This window comes from Jaculus jaculus, chromosome 9 (genome assembly GCF_020740685.1).
Source record: "Jaculus jaculus isolate mJacJac1 chromosome 9, mJacJac1.mat.Y.cur, whole genome shotgun sequence".
Taxonomy (NCBI): domain Eukaryota; kingdom Metazoa; phylum Chordata; class Mammalia; order Rodentia; family Dipodidae; genus Jaculus; species Jaculus jaculus.
The window spans coordinates 20,660,618-20,687,761 of record NC_059110.1 but is presented as its reverse complement, the minus strand read 5'-3'; positions in this window follow the sequence as shown (position 1 = coordinate 20,687,761).

The window sequence follows — 27,144 nt, the reverse complement described above, 5'->3', positions numbered from 1 at the left end:
TGTCTTCCACTTGGGCCCATCTTAAAGGGTGCCCTGGAATCAGGTGAATCTTTCTTTCAGACTATATGAGAGTTCAAATCCCCCTCAGCCAATCTGCTTCCCTCTTGTTCCTTTGCACAAGGTTGATTTCAAGGCACACTCTGAATAAAAATCCTATCCCCCCAATCCTTTGCCAAAAAAGGCACTCCAGAAAAGGACACACAGATTTTAGTACAAGTTCCAAGGAAGCAGACAGTAACCCGGGGCTTTGGAGCTATAGTTCACCTCCTGTTTGGTGGAGCCGTTGATTTGTGGAGCATAGATAGTCTTTGACACTCCCAAGTACCATTATTCAAATGTTCGCTGGTAGTAAACTTGAATGCTATACTGTTGCATCTGAATTATACCATTAATTGGTGTCATGTGTTGACTGCTATTCATGAGGTAGAACTGTAAGGACGGTAAAAAAGTGCATGTATTGAGAAGATGATGCTCTTGGGAAGAACAGAAGATGCAAGACTATGAATGATTAATCATCAATACACCAACTAGGAAAACCAGAGGACTTAACCAGGTGCCATTGGAATGAAGCTTTTATTTCTTCCAGTGAAAAGGCAGAGAGGGCAGAAACGCAGTCGTGACCTTATCATAAATGGAGTGAGCCTCAAAGATTAAGCCCTAAATGAAAACTGTTCTGCTAGGTCATGTCAAAAGCCCTGAGTGAAGAGAAAGGGCCTGGCAAGTCTTTTGCCCCAGATTCCCCTGAACCTGCAGATGTGCAGTGTTGATATCCCTCCCCTGAGTGGAGAGCCTCTCTCTCAGAAGACAACACAGGCTTTCTCACCGTAGATCTTTGAGGCTTTCTTGAAAGGAATATGCCATGAAAGATTTTTGGAGATATGAACAGCAGGTCCTGGCTGGAGCTAGAAGAGTCTGATTGAGCTCTAAGGTTGATAGATGAAAAAGTGGCAAGAAATACATTTCAGCAAGAGAACTTATTGCTGTGAGTGCATTCTTGCAGAATGTAGAACTTCACACCCTATGAGCATGTCAGAGAGGCCATGAATGTTTTGCTAAAATGACCCGAACAAGTAGGGAAAAAGCTGTAGGCCACAAGACTTGAGGTAGAAATGCTGGAATTGCTGTTTCGACTGAGAAAGAAGAATTAAAAGGTTCAAGAGAATAAGCTTGCCAGAGAGAATTTATGAGATTCTAAAAATTTCACATCAAAAGATTGTAAGTATATCCATCCAGGAGCTGGAGGCCATGACACGTGCCTGTCATTGCACAGGAATGCAGTTGTGAGATCGGCAACTCCAATTGACTGAAGAAACTGAGGTGCCCATGTATGCGTTTTCTGGTTTGTTTGTTATTAATTATTAGCCTGCAAAGCAATAGGTTTCCTGTAGCACTTTCCCACATACTCAGCTATGGCTGATTCCCACCTCTACTCCTCCACTGTCTCCTTCCTCCCTTAGAATTCTCTTTTCCATTTTTATAACTCATGTATGCTATTGCTCTCTCTGCCACATTTCTTACAATTTCTCTTTTTTCCCCCCATTTTATGGGCCCTCTGGTAGTTTGAATAGATGGCCCCCAATGTATTCAGTGTTTTCTTGGTTTGTAGTTTAGATCTGTAGGCACCTGGCTGAAGGAGGTGTCACTGGGCAGTTTGAAATTCTAATTTAAAGGGATGCAAAGTGTGCCTCGTTCCACCTGGAGTTCCTGAAGTGTGCTATGCTGTGTGGCTTTTGGCTTTTGGATTGTGCTTCTCTCTCTGTGTCTGGTCTTGTGAAGACTAGCCAGCTTCTCCTGGCATTATGGAACTTCCCCTGGATCTGTAAACTTCAACAAATCCCTTCCTCCATAATTGTGCCTGGTCTGGAGGTTCACCTCAGCCAACCGGAAGCTGTCTGCTATAGGCCCCTTTCAGGTATCCTGGCTCCTATCCACATGGATTCTTACCTAAGCACACATATGAAAGATTTAGAAGCTAGTCTCTGGCTATGACAGAGAACATGCAATATTTGTCTTTCTGAGCAGCTAACTCTTTGTAGGCCATGAGATGTTCATGTGATATCAATGGCACAGGTTAGCAGAATGAGCACACAGACCATGCATGCACTCCTCCACCACCACTGTGCTAGCCTGCGTTCCTGGTGGCATGAGTAACCCTGTGTTCTAGCTGGAGGAAGAGAACGCAGCCCCAGTACATGTTATGGAATGATCGGTGGGCTTATGTCAGTCAAATATAGGGAAATAGTTTAACAGCCTGGGACACTGCTTGGCTTGGGCAGTGAACACACCACTTTCCTCATAATGCACTTGAACAACCTGCTGGCAATTTGGGACTCCTACCTGCACCTCCACACTTCTCCAAGCAATGAAAGAGTGTCTAGGCCTGCCATGACCAGTTGCTATTCAAATGTTCTGAAAGTTAGGATTGGAACAGCAGGGATCTGTCTAGCCTGGACCAGTTTTGTGTAGGTAACAAGCCAAACTGTGTCCTCTATGTGAACATTAGAGAGAATTCCTTATTTGTCATCTTGTGCCTATGCATATCAGAGGTACATATGAATAAAATGTATCATGGGAAGTTTGAGAAGTAAAGAAAGTGTTACATAATCCAATCAAAACAGAAAACAGCACAAACTATGATCCTTAACAACTGGCCTCTTCTTGTAGAATCCTCACAAAGAAATTCAAGACAGAACTGTGTCCTTTGAGTACTTTCCCACTCAGGGGACCCACTACTCCTCTTGACAGTGTACTTATTGCTGTGCTCTTGATAGTTTCTCCCTGCATTTTTATTTATTTAAGAAAGAGAGAGAGAGAGAGAGAGAGAGAGAGAGAGAGAGAGAGAGAGAGAGAATTGTTGCACCAGGGCCTCAGCCACTGAAATCAAACTCCAGATGCTTGCACCACCTAGTGGGCAGGTGCTACCTTGCATTTGCCTCACTTTTGTATGTCTGGCTTACTTGGGATCTGGAGAGTCAAACAAGGGTCCTTAGGCTTTGCAGACAAGCTCCTTAATCACTAAGCCATCTCTCTGGCATTGCTTTTTAATTTTTTTAAATTTTTTGCTTATTTTTATTTATTTGTTGGGAGCAAAAGACATACAGAGAGAGAAAGAGGCAGATCCATATAGAATGGGTGCACCAGGGCCTCCAGCAACTACAAAAGAACTCTAGACACGTGCGCCCCCTTATGCATATGGCTTACGTGAGACCTGGGGAATCGAGCCTCGAACCGGGTTCCTTAGGCTTCACAGGCAAGTGCTTAACCACTAAGTCATCTCTCCAGCCTTGCTTTTTTATTTTTATGTGTTTTCCAAATCTTTGAACAAGATTTTGCCAAGAACCTTGGGAATACCAGAGACCGCTGGTAACAGCCTCACAGAAGTGCTTCCAGGCATGTGTTTGCATAGGACTCAAGCAGTCTGTGGCTATTTTACTTTGTGGTACAAGAATGGAACCCATCCAAGCACACGAGCAGCGGAGAATGGCTTGGTCGGATCTGGTGGAGAAAATGGAGAAGACTGGGGACCAAAAGATCAGGAGTCAAAAGCACAGGGATGGGCTCTGTATGGACACCAAGCATAGAGATATCTGCATTGCATATTAGTCTCTAGCAGAGGATATTCATAGATGGGGCATGGAACAACCCAAGACGTGAGATGAGCCAGCTTCTTTCTGCCCTTACTCCACACACTTGCGACCAGGACTGAAGGGATCCTCCCAGGCTCAAGAGCTCATGTAGGAGATGGCTGAGCAGATGATGCGTGTGTGGTCAACCTGCTACTAGCAGTGACAGTGTTGAGAAAACAACCCCACTCCACCACTTGGGATGACAACCCTTGAACCCTTCCCCTCTGGAAGGATCAGTCATTCATCTTTACAGGCACAGACATGTATCCTGAGCACGGGTAGTCTGTCTTGTCCGCCAGGATTTAGTTAGCACCACTTTTGCGGGACTCGGGGAGATTTTGATACCCAAGTGAGGATCTCACTGCGTCAGGCAAATGGATATACTTTTTAGTAAAGTACGTACAGGTGGAGGTGGGAGACTCCATGACCACGGCCTGCACTGTTCTTACAGCAGTTGTTCCAGATGAAGGACTGACCTATTGACAGCACACGCAAAAGGCTAGCTTAAAGATAATACTCCAAGGAGCTGGGCATGGTGGCACATGCCCTTAATCCCAGCATTTTGGAGGCAGAGGTAAGAGGATCTTCTTGAGTTCAAGGCCACCCTGAGACTGCATAGTAAATTCCAGGTCAGTCTGGGCTAGAGCGAGACCCTACCTCAAAAAAAAAATAAAAAATAAAAAAAAAGGACTTTATCCTCTGTGATTCAAATGATCTTAAATGGAGTTCTTTTTAATGGCGCTGTATCTCCAGTAGGTAGGAGAAACAGTTTCAGGAAATAAATGTAAGGCAGAAGGAGTAATCCTGTTTGCCATCACCCAGCTGGCCACGGGGGAAATTAAGACCTCACGTCCCTGGGAGTTAAGAGCCTAGTCCTCAAAGGGGGAGTATTTCCATTAACGACCCATTGAACGATAAGGCTAACGCTGCTTTCTAGCTCAATGATCAGTACGAAGGAAGAAGCACTCTCACTTTGTCCGAGATAATGGATTCTGATCAGTTGGAGAATGTAGGGCTGTCCTAATTCAAGGGATTCCCTTGGGAACTTTCTGGGCCCCCTTTGCCTTGCCCTGACTACAAAGAGTAAAATGCAGCATCCCCAAGCAGAGAAGGGCACGCTGGCGGGATCCCTGTGGTAGTGCCTCAGTCACACCCTCAGGTCATGTACTGAGACCAGAAGAAGTGCTAGAGAGGCGGGGAGGCAGGACGTAGGCTGGATGGGGGAAGAGAGTGACAAAGCGATGGCCATCGTGACAATGTGGTCAACTACAGTCTTGAGGGTGTGGTTCCTCTCTTTACCCTCCTCTTCTAAGTTTCCTGCTGGAGCTGCTCCTCCCAGATCAACAGGAAGAAGCGACTGCCCACCATGCCAGGGTCACAGTGGAGGACGAGGTCATGGACTGCCAGGTGTTTTCTCGGAAGAAAAGGACTTGTTTCCTGGGAGTGTCTCAGAGAATGAGGCACCACTGTCAGTTTTCTTTGAGAGTTCCTTCAGCTGAAGAAAACGGATCTACCCAAGGTCAGGCTGGAAGTTATAATGACCTCCCCCTCTGCCTAAGCTTGGCAATTGCATGATCACCGTGGCCTGACTTAGGTGTCAGCAGGCTTGTGTTGGTTTCTGTCTCTCCCTTAGCTTGGTCCTGATTCTACCAGCCTTGCCTCCATCGGAAAAGCTAGGTCGGCATGCATGTTTTATGTGATCCACCTCACGACCAAGGAAAGAAAACACTGGAGTGGAAGGTGAAACAGTTGGGGCTCCTTGCCCTGTTCTCCTAGGAATTTAGAGTTTGAGCCTTGAGACACTGGGATAAGTACACTGTGTGGAGCCAAGGTGAAAAGTCACACAAAGGGTGCGTTGGTGTGGTGGGGGTAAGGTTGCTGGAATTAGAGACAGAGATGAATCATTTATGAAAAGGAGACATGTGAAAAAAGGAGATAAATCGAGAGCCCTGGTCTTTCCAATTTCTATCTGCAGCTAATGGAAACTCGATTGTATTTTCTTGCAGTTTCTCTGAAAGACCTGAAGACCAGCTTTTCCTGAATCCTTCAATATATATATATATAGACACACATACCCACAGTGTTTTTGAGATAGCTTAAATTGAGAAATCAAGAATCTTAACTAGAAGGATTACATAGTATATTTAACTTTTAAAACTAGATCTGCAAATGTGTTGTATTAAGATAAAAATTAATAATCTGAGCTAATGTTTCACACTTGCATGCAATTGGAATGAATTGAAATTTGTATTAGACAGCGTGCCATTGAGAATACTCTAATACTGTGGAGTGTGAATTTGTGGTCTAGCAAGCGAAATAAAACTGGGACAGAATTATCATTCACATTATTATTATTTTTTTATTTCATTCAAATGTCTTTGGGGTGCAGAGAAGTCCGTGAGAGTGGGAAAGCTGCTTCGTCCTCCCTGCCAAGACGGGTCACAACAGGGCAGGATGGAGAGCAAGGGCCGATGAGAGAACAAAAGCGAACTCATGCCCATGCCCTTTTAATAGGAAAAAGAAGAATTAGAATTAGAATTCTGATGAATTGGTCACCTTTGACTGAAAGAAGCAATCTTATTTGTGAGATGTGAGGGGTGACTTTATATCATTATTCAAATAAATCGGGTAAGTTGTTTCAGATGTGCCACCGTGCGAAAATGTTTCCCTGCATGGTTTTCACATGTCTAAACACTGCTATATGGTAGGAAGGACAGGCTGAAAGACTTTACTGATAGGCCAGTCATTTCAAAGTGAGAGCTCCAGAGTACCAGCCGCAACATCATCTGTTGATTCTTTAGAAATGTTCCCCTGCCCCACCTGTACCATGGATTACATACTTGAAACCCTAAGCTACTAACAAATGTTTTCTATGCATCCCCACTGGCTTTTAATGTCTTCTGCTGAGGTGATTTGATTTTCTCTTCCCAGATATTTGAAGCATCATAAGAACTATGAGGTTGGGGATATGCACTGTAAGTTTTCCATGCTTGGAGTTTTGGAAACTGGAGCCCCACTGCCTTATCCGTAGCTTGTTTTGTTTATCAGCTGAGGTTTGCACTGTTGGGTAACCCCAGAGCACCAGATGTTATCAAGATAGGAAAGGAGATGTGGAGTAGGAAATGCAAACTGGGCTTTTTCTTTATATTCTTGCTCCTATCTTATCTTCTAGCCTCTTGACATCCATTATGAACTTTCTGTGACAAGGATGGTAAAAAACAAAAATGTCTTTGTGGGACAAATATTTTACTTACATAATGACATATAAATTTTAACCAAATTTATTTCCCAACATGTTTCTGTTGGCTATCAACTAAAATATAAACGCCTGACACAAGAATTGTACGTAAATCTTCCTGAGTTGCTTAACTAAATACTTATTCTTCTAGTGATATCAAATGCAATCAATCTGGGGCAAAAGTAAAAACAACCATACTGAACATAAATTCTCAAACTGAGAAGGGCCCCGAACAAGTACCTTTTTCTTGCCCTATCTTCTTTAAATCTTCATGAATATTTAGGGTTTTCCTTAAACTCCCTATCCAGGACCATTTATAATTATTATTAATTTATTAGGTGATCCACCCTTATTTGAGGAGGACAGGCATTAAATAATTTGTTCTTATCATCAAATAACATTATAATGGTGAAAACAATTTTATTTTCATTGAACCAAAGTATACATGCACTTACAGTAAGATCACATGCTAAGCTAATCATCAAATAGATTTCCGTTATTAAAAACAACCAATTCCTCAGCCAGGTGTGGTGGCACATGCCTTTAATCCCAGCATTTGGGAGGCAGAGGTGGCAGGATCACAGTGAGTTCAAAGACACCCTGAGAATACAGAGTGATTTCCAGGTCAGCCTGAGCTAGAGTGAGACCCTACCTCGAAGAACAAAAACAAACAAAAAACAACAACAACAAAAACCAGCCAATTACTTTACTTTTTCCAAAGCTGCTTAAAATATTACTTAGGAAAGAAAAAAATAGCTAATGTAATATGATGAGGTGTAACATTAAAAAGTTTATGATATTTTTGGATTTCCCCCACGTTGTATTTTGCGTTGCTGAACAAATTTCAGGTTGCCTTTATTGTAAATTTGCCTTCTTAGCTCCTTAAATTTGATTTGTGTGGATACATACAGATAGCTACAAAGAATATATGCTGGTTTGAGAAAGGAGCTTAATAAAGAGTAAGGTTCAAGGTCTGTCATTTTAATCAGTATGTCTCATTCAACTCCAGCTTACTCAGGTGTCCAGGTGGACAGCAGCCAATTCCTCCTTGTTTCTTGGAAGTTTTCCTGATTGCCTTAACCCTGTATGATCCCTTGTTTTCTCTGCAGACGTGAAGGTAACATTTATTTTTTTTAACATTGATCATCTACTGCTCTGAATTTCACAGTTGTTGAATTCTGTCAGCTAAATTGCAAGGCCTGTGGGGCAAGACCATTAATTTCTAACCTTATTCATTTTAGCATATCACATACAAAGGAGCCACTGGAAGACTAGAGCAGACTTTTCACCCAGATCCCTTAGAGGCTAGAGAGTGTGTAACACATTCAGAATACCAAAAAAATTAATAATAATCCTGCCAATCAAGAAGTTTTTTACTTAACAAAGTTATTCTTCAAAAGTGACAGGGAAACAGACTTTCCTAGACAAACAAAAGCTATGAGAATTTATCACTACTAGATGTGCCTTGCAGGAAATGTTAAAGGGACATAAAGGGAAACAAAAGGCTGACATGTAGGAACATGACAAGATAGAAAGAGCTATAAATCACTGGGAAAAAAGCAAATATAAATATATAGTATAGTCAAATTCAGAATATTCTAGTACTAACATGGACATGTTAGACACATATGACACATTACAAAAATTTGGTACCTCTTTCTACTCACTTAAGTCAATAAATATTTATTATTTTGATGTACTATTCTCATAATTGTGCTCAAAGATTTTATTGAAGCATCAATCACAGAATGTTTCCTCAAGAATCTCAGAAGTCATGCATTTCCACGGCTGTTGTTCTCTAAGGCATGTTTGAAAAGCCTGTTGTAAAGAGAGAAAAGAGAATGTAAAAAATTTAAACAGAAGTAAACAGTGCTAAATCTATAAAGATTGCATACATTAGTAAAGAAAGCCAGATGGCCTTCTTCATTAGAAACATGAAGTTTCAGCACCAACATGCTGAGGAAATTCTGCTTGTCAGCTTTTCTTTAATTCTAAATTTCACCTTAAATTGAAAATTAAAATAGAATCCAAGAAAAATTCTTCAGTGTTTTGTGATGTTGAAATTGTTTTGAGAGGGTTAATCCATGTGTACTTGTGTTTTTATAAATTCTTGGTTTTAGAATACTCTATGCTTTCTCTTTCAAGGAAATTTTCTGTATATCTATGTTTAAATTCTTCCTTCATGTCTTACTTTTGTGTCTAAACGGTGGAAATTCTACGTTTCTCTTTTTGGGTACATTGTCATTCTTATTATTTTGTGCACTCTTGCTTTTAATGCTTTAAGACACTACACTATTGGAGATAGAGAGATGACTCAGCAGTTAAGGCACTTGCCTGCAAAGCCTAAGGACCAGGATTCAGTTCCCCAGTACCAACATAAAGCCAGAGGCACAAGGTGGCACATGTATCTGGACTTTGTTTGCAGTGACTGGACACCCTGGAGTGTCTGTTCTCTTTCTATCTGCCTTTCTTTCCCTATCTGTATCTCTTTTTCTTTCAAACAAACACATAAGTAAAATATTTTTAAAAGATATTACATGATTGACTTGATTGTACAATACCAACATAGAAACAATTGTGCTTAAAACTGTGTCATTGGAGTTGACAGCACACTTTTTCTTAGAAGATTTTTTTTTTTTTTTTGTTAAAGAAGGTATGAAGACCATGCCTTCAGGGGTTGTATAATATTGTACTCATGAGGCAGATAAAGGGTACCAGCCTTTCCCTAGGGAATGGGTGTATTGTAAGTACTGTTAAAGCATCATTATAATCTTCTAAAATTGCTGTTAGTGTTGATAACATGTTCTTTACATTTATTGTGAGAACTCTTTGTGATGTTCATTTTCCTGTAAATAAGTGACGAACATGGAAAATAGGACAGTTTGACTCCATAATGAGCAGCTATTGGATTCCCTCTTATGAGCCTGGCTGCCTTCAGCAAAAGGACCATCCATCTTACAGCGAACTGGACTACCCTGGTACCAGCACCAGCCATCTTTAACATTCCACAGATGACTTGAGCAACTGTACAAGAATGATGGCAAGGTGCTTGGCTCCCAAAGGCACTGCCCCAGCTAAGGCTGTTTGGAACAGTTTGTACCAGACATTTGTGCTATTACAAACCTTAATGAACTCTTGATGACCATACAACCATTTCCACATTAGCCAAAGTGGAATCAATTTCCCTGCTGGGCTAATACAGAGCCTGCAGTGGTGCGAAGAAGCAAGGCTATGATTGGTCCACATAACAAGCTTCAGTGACTATGATCGGTGCTAAAAGGTGTGATTAGCTCAAATGGGTGTGATCGGTCTAAAGAGAGAGCTCTGATTGGTCCAAACAAATGGCTGTGATTAATCCAAAACACCTTGGGACTGTGTAATCAGGTTGCCACGTCTCACTCAGTAAATCCACTGAGAGAGGTTCTGTTGTGCTCCCTGTGTTATAGATTTGCCCCAGTAAAAGACTCCTCTGGTAGCTGGTGCTCAGAGGCTAAGGGTGCTTACGTGAAAGCCTGCCTGTTTTGTTTCAACTCCCCAGTACCCATGTAAAGCCAGATGCACAATGTGGGACATATGTCAGGAATTTGTTTGCAATGGCAAGAGGCCCTGGGATGCCCATTCTCGGATGCATTCATTCATTCTCTCTCTCCTCTCATGTAAATAAAAATATTTTTATGAGGCTCCTCTGGAATGTTCCTTTCTTGCCTATTTTTAGTGTTATGAGCTGAGCTGGTAACACGAAACAAGCAGCAGAGATAGCCAAGAATTGTGTCTGCAGTGGACAGCTGAAAAAGAGGCAGCAGATGCACTGGTGATCCTGCCTGCCTGCCAGTGACCCTACCAGTGGTGATGGCCACCTGGGCCTGAGTGATCCCAGCGTTGCCTGGTGCTCAGCTCCCGAGAGGGGTCAGTGAGCAGCGGGCTCATGCCCCAGCTTCCAAGGGCAGTTCCAGCAGAATCTGGCACTCTGAATCATCCTACAGTTGGAGATATGGAAAAAGCAGAACAGTAACAAGATAGGAAGTGGAAGGAGAAATAGGAGGGAAAGGAGAAGCGAATAGAACCAGAGAAGAAACTCTTCAGACCCTGGTCGCGAGAGGAGTTTGTGAAAACCATCAAGTCTTCAAAGCTAATGGTCTCAGACGCCAGGCTAACACTGGCCCCTGCCAGAGGCCTGCATGGGTACTGTGCCATCGGAGGCCCCTAGTTGAGATGCTTCCCATTGCCTACTGCCAGGGCTCTCTGCTGGCAAACACTGAGGTACATGGAAGCTATTGCTCTCCAGGTGAAGCAAAAGAGGCCCCACCCAGCTAATTAGGGGCACTCATAACTCTCACAAACGAACTGAAGGATTTAGTTCCAGAAACAATGTAGTTGCATTGAGACTGCTAAGTCAATATCTGTGGGTCCCTAGAGAAGCTATGCATGGATTCCAGGGAGCTCAGCAACTCTTTGTAATACAGAATTTTAATGTAAAAATATATGACAAATATTTATAATTCTTGAGAACTTCAACTATGATAAGCATATTGAAGCACTCTGCTTATAAGCTGGCAATAGGCTTTATCTAAACATATTTTAAATATCTGAGACAAGCAACCATTTGCAATCCTGTATCACTTAATTTTTGTGACACTGTATGCTATGCTTAGAGTCTACTTACTGACGTTTTGGGTCATTTCCCTAAATTTGTGAGGAGAACGTCATTCCCATATCTCAAAGACAACTTTTCATCCAGGTAAATGACCAAGGCTACTGGAATTTCTAATTTTGGAGAGAATTTAATGATAACAAGTATTCCCAGAAGTAATACCAGGAGTTAGGAGCTAAATGTCCCTGGGCCAACAAAATACCTGTGCATGGCCTTTAGGGAGTCTCAAAAGTCTTCAACATTTAGGTATATGTGCAACTGTTTTTCTCCCCCCCCCCCACCTCCCTAAATAGAACACCAATCCTTTTGTCAGATTCCAAAGACGTCTGAGTATTTGTGATAACTAAAAGGTTATTGGCATACAAAGGATTAGGTTTATTTGTGTAATTTTTCAAGCAAAGTTTTTTTTTTAAATATTTTTTTGTTCATTTTTTATTTATTTATTTGAGAGCGACAGACACAGGGAGAAAGACAGATAGAGGGAGAGAGAGAGAATGGGCACGCCAGGGCTTCCAGCCTTTGCAAACGAACTCCAGACGCGTGCGCCCCCTTGTGCATCTGGCTAACGTGGGTCCTGGGGAACCGAGCCTCGAACCGGGGTCCTTAGGCTTCACAGGCAAGCGCTTAACCGCTAAGCCATCTCTCCAGCCCTCAAGCAGAGTTTTTTTGTTTCCCTTCCTCACTCTTCTCTCCTAGCCCCTCTCCCATGTGGACCCTCCCCCACCATACCCTCCATGCCACTTTTTGTCATGTGTGTCCTGTCGCCCTTTCCCCTTCTCAACACCTCTTCTTCCCTCTCATGGTTCTGCTTTGGTCTCATAGACTATACCCAATCTCACATCCCTTTATTCATATATCGACAAATATTAAAGGTTAGGATCTTCATGGGAAAGAAAACGTACAATTTTTAACTTTCTGGACCTGGGTAACCTAACTCAATATATTTTCCAGTTCCATATATTTTACTGGAAATGTCACAATTACATTTTTCTTTACAGATGAATAAAATCTCAACATGTATATGTTCCACATTTTCATTATCCAGCCATCCACTGATGGATATCTAGGTCGATTCTATTCCCTTGCTATTGTGAATCGGGAAGCAATAATGGATGTGTAACTATCTCTGGGATAGGATATCAAGTCCTTTGAGCATATGCCCAGAAGTGATGTATCTGAGTCATAAAATGGTATTTGGATTTTTAGGGTTTCTTTTTTTGTGAAGCAAATCTTTATTGGGTAAAAAGAAAGAAAAAGAAGAAAGCTGGTGCCTCAGGTCTGCATCCCAGAGTTCGGGATCTCAAGATGCAGCCCTGATTTGTGCGGACAGTCAGCTTTTATTGGAAATAGCCACATGATGTTTATAGTAAAAACAGGATCGGGAGTTAAACCACACAATTACATATTGTTAAACAAGGGGGGGGGTATTACAAGAAGTCATGGGGTTGCATAGGTCACACAGGTGGAACTGAGGCAAGAAATAGTCTATGCTGTGTAATCACAAAGATATTTAGAAACAAAGAGATACAGGGAGGTCATGGTACAGGGATCATCCCATTCGTTAGGTAACTATAAACACCTGCATCGCAGAGGGATCATCCCATTCCTTTCACATTCCATTTTCCATTCCCCTCTCTATTTCCTGAGTTCTTGGGTTTCTGTTCAGAAAGGATGTGTAGTCCCTATCATTTTTTCTCTCAGTTTCAGTATTGATGATCGGTTTTTGTCATCAAGTTGGTGGGCTCTAGAATCTCTATGGACACACTTTTAGGAGTATGTGAGGGCATTTCCTGAAAAGATTAATGGAGGTAGAGAAGACCTGTCCTCAAGGCAGGTCATACCCTCCAGTGGGTAGCCTAGATATGAAGAGATGGGGGAAAAGCAGTGTCACCTGCCTGCCTTTGCTTGTTCCAAGTGTGTCTATTGCTGCTACATCCTCTGCTGGCATCAGACTCCAGCTTCTTAGGCCTTCCAAAGTGGACTAACCTGTCCAGGGAGCTTCTAGTCTCTCAATACCAAATTAGGAGTGGTGAAGCATCCCGTTTCCAGAACTGAGAAGTTACTAAGATCTCTACCCTTCCAGTCTACAGACAGCCATTGTTGGACTATCTGGCCTCTATTATGCAAACTAATCTAATGAAATTCCTTTAAAAACATTTCTGGGAGGGGTGGAGAATTGACTTAGTGGATAAAGTGCTTGTCATATAAGTCGAAGGGATGGCATTTGGACTTTGGATCCCTGGCACTCTTGTAAATGCAATGTGGGTGTGGCAGTCAGCCTATAATCCCAGTGCTTTCTAGGCAATGGCAGGAGTTTCCCAGCCAGACTAACAGAATCAAAGAACTCTGGGCTCAAATGAAAGACCCTAAGCAAATAAATAACATGAGAACCATTGAGGAAGACACTCAACATCAACCTCTGTCTTCCACGTGTATGCACACACACATGTGCTTACACAGCCATCCACAATATATGTGCACATGTATGCATGAACACACATACACACACACAGAGAGACACACAGACATACAGACACACACATATTTACTGATCCTGTTCCTCTAGAGAATACTGAATCATAACATTTAATGGAGGCAATGAAGGAGGGTTGCATGGGGACTTGAATGTGCAAACCTGTCTTAACGCACTGATACCATGGGCACCTTAGTAGCTGGTAGTGGCTCATAGGAATCTGAGGGACACTTCCCTTTACCTTAGGAAACTGAGCGTTTACATGTGGATAGGTTTGGGGTGCAATAGTGCATACAGTTCTAGACCTTAACATTTTCCATTTTGTGCAAACTGAACAGCTTTTTAAATTGATTCAGAACTGCATCCAAACACGATACCGAGCTGAAAAACAAAAACAAACAAACAAACCCAATACTCCTCCAAATCATGCAACTAGCTCCGCATGCACTTCCTGATAGATTTCTGCTAGGCGACTGCTGATATCATTGTCCCTGGGCCCAAGAGCTCATCAAAATATCAAGGTGATTTGGGAAATGAAAAGAATCCCGTCTCCAGTCAGAGAGAAGCAACGAAGATTACTTCTAGGTGTCATTTTGTTTTGCATTTGACAAGAAATACAGGCTCAGTGGAACCCTCTGGCTGTCTCTTGCTGCTCTGGAGTTTTCCAGCTTGAAGCAGTAAATATGAGTCAAAAAGCACCTTCTTGCCCAGAGAAGGAAAACAACCAGATATTTACAGGCGTTGGAACTTTGGTACTTTTAAGGCTGAAGTACTCTGCTGTTGTCTGAGCTGTTTTTCTCCTTCTCCACTTCTTCCACTTTCCTCCTCTTCTTCAGCTTCTTATTTTTTATGTTTCCACAAAATAACAAAAGCTCCTGAGGAAGGCCCTGGATTTACCTCATAAACTTCCATGACTCAATGACACTTCCTAGCTTAAATTCATATTATTGTATGAATTTATTCTAAAGCACCTTAAGACATTATTATTTTGTAACACCAAATGAACCAGTAGGTTATTTATGCTTGGCAGGGATTGGGCTGGAGAGATTGCTCAGTGGTTAAGGCACTTGCTTACAAAACCAAAGAACCTGGGTTCAATTCCTCAGTACCCATGTAATGCCAGATGCACAAAGTGGTGCATGCATCTGGAATTCATTTGCAACAGCTGGAGGCCCTGGCTTGCCATTTTCATTCTCTCTCTCTCTCCTCTCTCTCTTTCTGCTTACAAATAAATAACAAATAAAAGCACTTTTTAAAAAAGTGATTCTCAGGAGTCGTCTCTGCAGTGGAATGGGGGAGGTCTGGGGTGCCACAGGCTGGGTGAGAATATAGGTTGTCACGTGGAGTTGGTGTTCCTTTCAGATGACCTTGGAGCAGTCAGTGATCTTTCCCCATCTTCCTCACTAGTCTCCAGCCAGGTTTGAGCAACTTTGTACTGATGCCTTCAGGAGAGCCCTGCGGCAGGTTGGGGACAGTGGGAGGGGTGTCTCAGCATGGGGATGATGTCAGCTCTGGTGGAACACAGGCTCTCCCTCCATGATGAAGCTTCCTTCGCAGCAGGCCCCAGGAGAGTGTTGCTTCCTTGAAAAATGATGCCTCCTCTCTCCCAGATGATCCTTATCATCACCTAACTGCTTCCCTTTGCCTTCCCCAACCCTTCTTTTTTTTTTTTTAACATTTTTTTTTTTAATTTATTTGAGAGTGACAGACACAGGGAGAAAGACAGATAGAGGGAGAGAGAGAGAATGGGCGCGCCAGGGCTTCCAGCCTCTGCAAACGAACTCCAGACGCGTGCGCCCCCTTGTGCATCTGGCTAACGTGGGACCTGGGGAACCGAGCCTCGAACCGGGGTCCTTAGGCTTCACAGGCAAGCGCCTAACCGCTAAGCCATCTCTCCAGCCCTTCCCCAACCCTTCTTAACTCAATGGTGTCTTGACTTCTTCCAGGCTCCCCAGAGCACTGGCTCAGACTTAGGACTCTGGCAGTTCCAGTGTAGCCCCTTGGGTATCCTGGCTGGGCGGTAAGGGGAATCATTGGTCTCATTTTCTCCTATAGATTGTGTGTGTGTATGTATGTGTGTGTTATAGTTTACGTGTGCATATGCACACACATGTGCAGAAGCGCAAGCCCCATGCCAGTACACGTGGAGACCAGAGAATACCCAGGGTCCTCCTCTGCACCAACGTGTTTCCTTCAGAAGCTTCCCTTTGGGGTCACACTGGCTGACCGGCAAGCCCCAGAGATTCTCTAGTCTCTGCACCCCAGAGGAATGGGGTTGCAAGCTAGCATGGTCACATGCAGCTGTTTGTGGGGGGTGCTGGGGAATTAACCCTGGTGTGCAGCAAACCCTCTCGGGTTCCTAGCACTTGTGGCTCGCCGCGTTCTTACATGCCGAGCCTCCTCCCCTGCCTCCTCCCATAGCTTTGACACAAACACTGTGGCCACTGCAAGAACTCTTTTTTCCCTTCAAAACCTCCCAAGTCCAATTTACACTGGAAACATTCAATAATGCTATTTACTCCTATTTTATGCCCATAATTAAAAAAAAAAACGTGTGTGTGTGTGTGTGTGTGTGTGTGCGCGCGCGCGTGTACATGCACCCACGCACATGTGCACACAAGCACACATACAGGCTTGAGTTTTGAGATAGGGTCACACTGTGTAGCTCAGATGGGCCTTGAATGTCGCTGTCACAGATCTGTACCACCACGCTATAGAAAGAAATAGCTCCTTAAGTCACAGTTTTAATTTAAGAAAATTTTTTAAGCCAGGCATAGTGGCATACATCTTTAATTCCAGCACTCGGGAGTCAGAGATAAGAGGATCGCCGTGAGTTTGAGGCCAACCTGAGATTACATAGTGAATTTCAGGTCAGCCTGAGCTAGAGTGAGACCCCACCTCAAAAAAACCCAAAAAAATTTTTTTTAAATTTTTTATTCATTTATTTATTTGACAGAGAAAGAGGGAGAGAGAGAGAGAGAATGGGTGCACTAGGGCTTCCATCCACTGCAAACGAACTCCAGATGCTTGCACCCCTTGTGCATCTGGCCAACGTGGGACCTGGGGAATCGAACCTGGCTCCTTTGGCTTTGCAGGCAAATGCCTTAATCGCTAAGCCATCCCTCTAGCCCCTAAGTCACCTTTTGTGTGAATTACAACAAAATAGTCTTGTAGGCAAAAACAAAAAGCCCAAATTTACCTTTTTGTTAAGCTTCTCTCCACCTCCCAACTCTGTCAGCACAAATCAACTGACAGTGCTTCTGCTATTCCGTTCAGTGGCATCCGGTTTCCACAGCTCTTTCTAACCGTCAAGCTCTACCCTTTCAGCATGGAAAGGTTGTTTGGTGCTTCCGGTCAAACTAGAAGTTCTGAGACGCAGATTCCTCAGAAGGGATGGATAAGCAATGCTGTCAATCCTTGATGGGTGGGCTTTTGCATTCCTGCTAGGGAAGGGATGGGCCAGGACTCCACCCATAACTCCCTTTGAAGTCTTGCTTTTCAATTTCCATTGGGTCTTTTAAAGTGGATTTATGCTCTGGGGATTCAGAGTCAGGACCAAGTCTTGTATGATGTTCAAAGGCTCAAAGAGAAGCTGTCACGGTGTTTACTGAGATCCAGCCATTTTCCAGAATGTCCTCATGGTCCGTGTTCCCTAAAGGCAGAACTTGGTCTGCGCTGCTGAATGCATGCTGTGCATGGCTATCTCTTTATATGAGCGGGACAAAGCGTGAGCGCTTTCTGGACTCTTTAACGTGATCAAGCAGGATCGCCGGGCCTCTCTGGTCAGCCAGTCTAGTCATAAAAACCAGTGAGTTACAAATACAGTGAAAGACCCTGTCCTATCTCAAGGAACTAAGGCAGAAGAAAAGGACACCCCAACTGCCCCTCTGATTTCTTACATGTATACATGGGGTGCATTCATCTGTACATACATGTGCATATATCACACTAATTCAAACACGTATGCAACATGCATTCATACCTATACCAAAATATAAGAAATTTCATGAGGCCTTTGTCATGACATGATTTAGGAAATTAAAAGAGTAAATGGACTGATAGGAGGTAACAGGTCCTGGAAGCACACTAAGAAGGCTGATCAAGGGTCTATCTATGTAGGCAGTGAGAAAAAAATTCATAGCATTGAGGGTGTATTCCACAGAGAACTGTCTTTATAACTCTTTATAACTATGTATAAAGCCCACAAAACCCTCATGTAAATTGGTTTCATTTTTATGTGTGTGTCTGCGGGGGTGGGGGGGGAGGCTGATGTTCAAAATGGACTTTTAAAGAAACAATAATGTAGGTAATTTCACATTTTTCCAATTTTCCCAACATGCTATATGTGATGACTGTGAATGATTACAGCATTGTGAATGAGTCATTGTGTTTGACTGAAAGCATTTGTGATATTAAAATTCTTGTTTCCAAAGAAATCTCATTCAAAGCAATGCTAACATATTGCATGAACCACGGAGCACATTATGCACGTGTTAAAATATAATCATGGTAAGACCCTTGCCCTTCATAGATTACAGTGCCCAGTGACAATGCCTGTGACGATGAGATAATCAGCCACAAGCGCTCAGCCAAGAAGGAGGATGAATCACTGAGCAGATTGTATCGTCCCCAGTAATAAGCACGGAGAATAGGCAATATGGTTTTCATCATGACTACCATCGCATGGATGGTGGATTTACTTTTCAAAGTTGGAACTGATGACTCCATAAAACCCAGAGTGTTGACAGAAGTAATAAAATGGTTATAAATTAATGTCTTGCCAAAGCTTTGGAAAGTAGCCTTTACTAATTGCTCTAATGCATGGCCTCCATCTTTACAGTTAGTGGGTAACTGCTGAAATGATAAGAAGATTGCAGCCCAACCTTGGTCTGCATCCATGTTTTCAACCAAGAGCATATTGAAAATACTCAGAGGAAAAAAAAAAAACAAAACACTGTGGCTGAATTGAACATACACAGACATTTTTTTTGTTGCAGTTCCCTAAACAATACAGTACAGCTATGTTATATCATTTATACTGTAGCAGGTATCATGAGAAATTTGGGGATGACTTCGGTTTACAGGAGGATGTGTTTAGGTTATAGGAAAATCTGAAGTCATTTTACAGTACAGATTGAAGCACATTAATGCTATACAAGCTGGAGGGGGAGGGGGATGGAGGAGTTGTCCTTAGGTGTCCCAAGGGTATTGCAGTAATTTGGCATCTTAAAAGTTCTTGTGTACCGCACCGGGCTGCTTCTGGTCAGTTGGGAATAGCAGGTAGATAAGTGAGCTGGATGCCTTCCTCTAGATTTCCTGATCAAATCATCACTGTGAGTTATACTTTAAAAGGTCCACATTCAAGAATCTTTCTTGGGCTCTGTGGTAGTTTGAATGGATGTCCTCCCCCATAGATTCAGGAGTGTTATTACAGCTTGTGACTTCATGTCACTGGGGATGAAGGATCCTAGTGTGCAGCCTCAAGGTATGTTGAGGTGTGCAAAGTGCCCGAATTCTGCCTGGGGTTCTTGAGCATGCACATGCTCCTGCTCTGGTGGTGGTTTGCTTTGTTCCCTCTTGGGGTGGATTTGTGAAAGGGACCAGTTCCTTCTGCCATTACGGAATTTCCCCTGGATCTGTGATATTTAATCAAATCCCACTCTCTGCTAACTTGTGCCTGGCTTGGGAAGTCATCCTACCAACGTGGAGCTGTCAGGACAGACAGAATTCTAGATCCCACAGGTAGCTACGAATATGCATAATGTTCCTCAGCGCTTTATCCTGACTCCTTTTTGGCACATGTTCCTTGATATCAACGGACCTTCCCCAAGAGATCACAAGTTTCTTGAGATTAGTGGTTGTTCTTCCTGTTACTTTTTCTGTCTTCCAGTGCACATGGCATTTGTATGTATGGGAGAGACCCCAACCCCCTTGCTTTTTGCAGAATGGGACGTAAACGATATAATTAAGATATCTTCAAACTTCTAACATTTTCAAGAATTTTTATACTTAAGGCCTAGTCTTACAGATGATGGAAACAAAACCAATAGAAGTTCTTACCCAAAGGCCTATGGTTAATGTATAATTTAAAAAATAATCCAGGGAGCTGGGGAGACAGCTCAGTCAGTAAAGTGCTTGCTTTGCAAGCATGAGGACCTGAGTTTGGACCCCAGAACTCATCTGAAGCTGCTAGGTATGGTAGAGAAGTGGAAACAGGTAAATTCTTGGGGCTCGCTGGTCACCTCATCTAGCCTAATGGGTGAGCTCCAGTGCACTGAGAGACCCTGAATCAAAAACAAATGAATAGGGCTGGAGGGATGGCTTAGCAGTTAAGGTGCTTGCCTGCAGAACCCGAGTACTCATGTTTGAATCTTCAGGTCCCACATAAGCCAGACTCACAGTGCGTCCCACATGCGCACAAGGGTGCACACGTGCCTGAAGTTCTTTCACAGTAGCTGAAGGCCCTGGGACACCCATTTTCTCCCATTGCCTCTCTCTCTTTCCCTCTCAAAATAAATTCAAAGAAAATTAAAATAAATAAATAAAACATACGTAGCATTCCTGAGGAAAAATATCTGAGGCTTTCTTTTGGTGTCTATAGACATGCATGCACACACACACACACATGCACACTTAAAATAAATAAATAAAATGAAAGGAAGTACCTTCATTTGTAAGGAAGTAGATGCTTCATTGATTCCATTTTCATTTTATTCGTTGTCTTATAAAATTCCCTTTCCTCCACCCTTGCAGGATTGCACCTTCTCTTTCCTGGCTGGGATCAGTGAGGTTTTCCTGTGTTTGTTGGCCCCTGAAGAGCCCTGACTCTGTGATTATGATGTGTGAACATGCTTTGACATGCTTAAAAGCTTTCTTTTAGTCTGCAGGTTTTCCTCAACCAGTGATCCTCTGTGCTTGCTCCAATCAGAGAGAGTCCATCTCTGCCAGCTGAGCTGTGTTTCAGCCTCTGCTTCATTGCTTGCCACTGTTAGACCTGCACCGTTCTTGAATGAATAGATGTTTCTCTTTTGCCTACTCCCCTAGAGCTGTGTGAAGGTGGGGAATCGCAAAATGATCATTTTGGCTTCTCCAAAGCACCTTGCTCCAGTTCTCTGAATGCAATACAAACTTTATAAAGGTTGGCTAAATTATTTCAGCCCATCTAATGTAACAAAATGACAGCTAAAGGAATCTGTTTAAAATTAGGCCTCTCTGCATGAAAATGTTACTCAGAATCTATTGCTTATTGTTTTAAAAAGAGGCAAAATTATAATACATATTAATCCCAAAAAACCAACACATTTCTTAAAATATAAGTTCAACTCAGAGGAATATCTAGGTTGAGGTAGCCCATGTGAAGAAAGAAAACATGTGACATTATTTCCTGATCACCACACAACTGAGGCTGTAGGTAACGACTGTGCAGTAACAAGGACAGTGTTTACAGTGCGTCATAAATACTATGTTTATGACAAGCTTCAAGCTGAACACACCTATAAAGAAAGTTGTTATGGGGGGAAAAAACAAATAAAATGTTATGATAAAAAGTTAACACCAAAAAAAGCTAACACTTCAAAAAATTAATTGTAAAGAAGATTCACGCTTTGTAATAAATTTTTTCTCACACATGGCATTTATAAAGTTGTGAGCTCAGGCTCTTAGTAATAGTGTCAAGGCTTCCTGATCAAGGTTTATCTAAAGTTGCCTTCAAATCTTTGTTTTCATATTCTGACTCAACAGACTTAATTTGGGGCTTCGAAGATGGCTCAGTGGTTAAAGACACTTGCTTGCAAAGCCCGAAGGCCTGGGTTCAATTCTCAGAGCACCCATACAAGCCAGATGCAAAAAGTGTTGCAAAAACCTGGTGTTTGCTTGCAATGGCAAGAGGGTCTGCTGTGCCCCCCCCCCACATGTGTAAATAAATAAATAAAAGATTATTTCTTTGCTTGAGGGGATTACAGATTGTCAAAAAGCTAAAAACTTTTAGTGGAAGAGATCTTTTTTCCTCCTTTTTTGTTTTTAAGACTTTTGATGGATATGACATCAAAATACTTTTACAGAGCATGTACTTTAAGAGTATTTGAGATAATCACTATTCAGACATTGGGGTCATGTAAAGTGGCCAATTTTAAAGGCAGGTGGCTATTATTGGCATGATGTTCAACAGACCACTTATGGTGGATTACATACCTTCTAAATAGACTGATGGCCTTTCAAACATTAACCAAGTCATCCAGAACAACTGTTGAGTGGTCACTGTAAGAAGATGAGGATTCCTGATGTTATGCTACAAATATCTGAGGCACTATTTTGTTCTGACGTATGTGTGTCTATGCACATGTGTGGTTTGTGTGCATATGAACACAAGGTGAGCTAAAATCCTTTGAAGTCATGTCAGCAAAATGAGCACAACATGACCCCAACATAAGGCAACAAAGCCTTTGTGGTTGTCCTGATGTAAGAATGCCATGTAAGCACATTCATCTTAAAATAAAAATGTAGCTGGAGCAACCCTACAATTGAAACTCAGGTGGGGACATGGCCCACTAGGTAAAACACTCGTGTGTAAACATAAAGACTTCATTTGAATCTTAAACACTGTGGTGGTTTGATTGTTTATTTTGGCTTGCAGTCTTAAGAGGAAGCTTCATAATGGCAGGGGAAAGGATGGCATGCACAGAGAAGCTAGACATCACCTCTGCCACACACATAGTAATAGCAGCAGAATGAGCCCCATACTGGCAAGGGGGAGCTGGCCAACCTCCAACTGCACATCTCTTCAAGGAAGCCTCTATTTCCCAAATTACTATTTGCTAGGGATCAAGTATTCAAAACACATGTCTCTGTGGGGGGCATCTAATTCAAACCACCATCGTGATGTATGTCTGTACTCCCTGCACTGGGGAGGTAGCAGAAGGAAGATCCCTGGAGTTCACTAGATAGCCAGACTAGCCAAATTGGTAAGTTCTAGGTTCAATGAAAGACCTTATCTAAAGAATAAGGTGGAGAACAAATAAGGAACACACATGAAATTGATCTCTGGCCTCCAAATGCATACACAAGTGTGCCACATATTTATACACATGCATACATGCTCACCACACACACATACTCACATAAGACAATATGAAACTGTGGTGATCAAGTTAATTGGCAAAAGGCTAATCTGGGGACATGGAAGACTATGCACCTTGGTTGGAGCTTCTTGAAGACAGGAAACTCACAGCTTCTCCAAAGACTTTTGGACAAACATAAACAAACAACTCATGATCTGATTTGAACTTACTTGTGCTCAGTCTCCCCATAGCTTTGCCTGCCTGAAACTGAATAAAAGCTGTGAGTATAGTCAGTTTGGTGAGCACTAGAGTGCATCCCACGACCTTCCTTTCAATCCTATTTTCCCTGGTTCGTGGTCATTTTGCATTTACCCAGACACTGCCGGACACTGTACAGATGAAATGCATGAGAGTTCAGAATAATGCCTAAATCAAGTTGTATGAACAAAACCATTACTTTGTCTCTATAGTAGCAAGAGTGTGATGATTAATCATCAATGTGACAGGATTTAAAATCACTATGGAAACAAATGTCTGGTCATGTCTGTGAGGGGTTTTCTAGATTAGCTTTGTTGAGGTGGGAGGATCCATCTTAACTGTGGACAGTGTGTTCCCATGAGTTCCTGGACTGTATAAAAGGAGAAAGCTAGCGGACCATTCTTCACACTGTGCTGCCTCCTCCCTGCTTACATGACAAGGTGACACTGGGTCCCTGCTCCTGCCATACTTTCCCCACCATGATGGATCCTACCCTCTTGAGCTGCAAGGTGAATTAAACCCTTTTCTTTCCATAAGCTGCAAGGGTTGTGTATTTTGTTCCAGCTACAGGAAGGTAACTAAACAGTAATCAACTGCAATAAAGAAGAAATTCCATTGGAAAAAGCACACCAAGCTGGGCATGGTGGTTCACACTTTTAATCCCAGCACTCAGGAGACAGAGGTGTGAGGATCTCTTTGAGTATGAGTCCATCCTGAGACTACATAGTGAATTCTGGGTCAGTCTGGCTAGAGCAAGACTCCACCTCAAAACAAACAAACAAAAAATCCCACCAAATAATAACTAACCAAGATATGTCTTGGTTATATCAAGATATGCAAGATGAGTCTTGCATTAAAAAAATTACTAACTCTTAAGAAAGACGTAAAGAAAGATTGGCTTATCTTTTAGCTAGCTAAAAGGTTCACTACTTAAAGATACAAATTCTTCTTAAGTAAGCCTTATAACATTAAAAAATGAAAATTTATGGTTTTATTGGTGGGGAGATTTAATACACAATCTTAAAATCTTAAGAAAGAATTTATAGGTTAAAACAACTCATTCATAAATTTTTATTTTTGTCTAACTACCAAAGAGCATTGACAAGTCCCAAATTAATAGGCCTTTTATATAGTAGGTAAAAAGCTTCTGCATTATGAGGTAGAAATGTGTTAGAGGATCTTTCAACATACTTCCTTGTGGTAGACAGATTCGGGTTGCTGAGATGAACTACCAGACCAGGCACAGTTATGGAAGAAGGGATTTATTGAAGACAGAGAAGTCCCACAATGGCAGAAGAAGATGGCCTGCTTTCACATGTCCAAGCAGAGAGAGAGAAAATCCACAATCCAAAACCCAAAAGCCACATCAGCAGCACAGGCAAGCACTCTTCAGGAACTCAAGGAAGTACATACGCACGTTGCCTATCTTTAGATTGGAATCCCAGATCCACCACCACCCCATAGAGCTGGATTCTAAGATTAGCGGGATGAAACCACCTCCAGCCAGGTGGCTGCCGATCTAAATTACAAACTATAATAAAATCTTGAATATGTTGGGGGTCATCCATTTAAACTATCACAGCTCTTTTCTCCCCCACATAGTAAGTAAAAGCAGAACATTAATTAACTTGATTTCTCAGTCCTCAGTTAATAGTAACTTTCTCTTGTCCCTCTGTTAAATGTCCCAGGGGAACTGGGGATTTTTTTTCCCACCTTATGTGGAACTGTGGTTATGTCCTTTCTTGTTAAGGATGAAAAAGACATACAATGATGTCCCCCAAAGACATCTCTTTCTCTTTTGAGGCATTGAAATTAAGCTTCCTCCATCCTCCAACAGAGATATGAAATTGTAATGGGATTTTTAGGGGTCCAGGAAAGTCCTTAAACTCCAAGCCCTGGTTTCGTTTCTAATTGTAATCAAAGAATTGAATAAAAAAGAAGACTAAGAAGGATAATTATTAAATTATATTTATTGAGGAAAGCACAGAGCCGAGGAAAGGCACCCATGCAGCTAGAGATCCCAGTCCTTTGACTCTGAGCTGTTCTCTGTTGGTTATATAATAGAACCAACATAAAGTCACAACCCCAAAATGAGAAAGAAATTTAAATATTCTGAGAGAGAAAAATTAGGCAAATGACAAGTTCTAAAATCTAATATCACAAATTTATAAAACATAATATATGAGCCGAGTGCCTAAAAGAATATTTTCAATCATATTTTTATCTATATACCCCTTGATCATGTCTTTATACTACAATAATAATAACATCATATGAACATTTTCTAACATGTAAATAGAGAATTTTTCCTCTAACATGCTTCAGTAAATTAAAAAAAACAACACAAACACAACAGTGCGAGGCTGGGGAGATGGATCAGCAGTCAAAGGCACTTGCCTGCAAAATCTGCAGGTCTGGGTTCAATTCCCCAGCATCTATGTGAATCTAAATGTGAAGTGACAAAATATGATCCCAGTGGTCCCATGACAGTGGGATGCAGAGCTAGGAGAATCCAAAACTTGCAAGCCAGACACATTTTCAGGAACAAGAGACCCTGTCTCAAAGAGGGTGGAGCACAGACACCTCGAGATTGTGCCCTGACTCCCCACCCCCGCAACCCGGCCGTTACATACACCATGGCACCATGGCATGTACCTCTCTCAATAAGTGAATGATTGAAGATTAAAAATTAAAAAAAAACAATGAAACCTTGGAAGCACATACAAATACAGATGAATACCCAACTTACAGTATATATTTTTTTAAATAGAATTGATCTTAGAAACACAGGAATCATGCTGCAAACCCAACGCCTTGCACACGCTAGGCATGCACACTACCACTGAGTCACACCACCAGTTCTTGACATTTTGAAACAAGGTCTTATACTATGTAGCCTAGACTGACTTGGAACTCTCAATCCTTCTGCCTCAGCCTTGAGTTCTATATTCATGCCTAGCTTAATTTTCACAACTTCTATCACATCTTTTAGATATTATGTTACATTTTTAATCATACACACTGCATTAAGAAAGGATTGTTCTGACACAGAGAACTCTCATTGTGACCAGCCATGATGGAATTTTTGGAAATTTGCCCTTTGGACAACTGAAAGAATTTTTCACAGACTACTCTAGGGTTTCTTTCCTCCTTTCCTTCCCTCCCTCCCTCCCTCCCTCCCTCCCTCCCTCCCTCCCTCCCTCCCTCCCTCCCTCCCTCCCTCCTTCCTTCCTTCCTTCCTTCCTTCCTTCCTTCCTGTCAGCCTGCAAATGCCATGTCATTGATACTTTGATGGGATTTGACAAACATGTATTCTTGTAACCAAAATTCATAAGACATGAAACATTTCAATCATCCAATAAATTTCCTTTCTTACACTTTTGATTCTATAACCCTCCCTAGAAAAAAACATCTCCTCAAATTCCTGTCACTACAGGCAATCTTTTATATTCTATAGCAGAAAAAATACTTTATGGTATGTAACTTTTGTGTCAGTCCTCTGTTTTGGACTCCTATCATGGGTTTTTTGGGTTTTATTTTTTATGTGTGTATATCAGCAGTTCACTTTTTTCTTATTTCTGCGTCATTTTCCATTGTCTGAACATATCATAGTTTATTAAAAAATCTCTAATTGATGGATATTTTGGTATATTCCATCTGGGGACTTCATTAAATGAAGCCCCTATGAATATTTTTAACAAGATTATTTCTTGATAGAGAGGTTCATTTTTCTTAATTTATTAGGAATGACATTGGTAGGACATAAGGTAACTATATTTTTGTTTCATTATTTTTGAAGTCAGCATCAAAAACAATGGGTGTCATTACAGCATTTTCATGCA